The following is a 249-nucleotide window of genomic DNA, read 5'->3' as shown; positions in this document are numbered from 1 at the left end:
TCCTACTCCCGCGGGGGGCCGATCGCGTTCGCCTGGGCGCCCGGGGCGCTGTGGCGCTCGCGGCGGGTCGCAGGCCGCCTGCCAATCAGGGCCAGGGGAGGGGAGGCGGCCGGGACGAGCGCCGCCAGTGCCACCTGGAGGGTCCCGAGCCCCCACCCCTGGCCTCGCCGGCTCACCGACCTGTTTGGCCCGCCCCCTCGCGTCTCCACTCCTGCCTCCCAGCAGAAGTTTGGCCTCCCGCACTTTGTC

The sequence above is a fragment of the Suricata suricatta genome, chromosome 11, assembly GCF_006229205.1.
Source record: "Suricata suricatta isolate VVHF042 chromosome 11, meerkat_22Aug2017_6uvM2_HiC, whole genome shotgun sequence".
NCBI lineage: Eukaryota > Metazoa > Chordata > Mammalia > Carnivora > Herpestidae > Suricata > Suricata suricatta.
Note: the sequence above shows the minus strand (reverse complement) of the source record.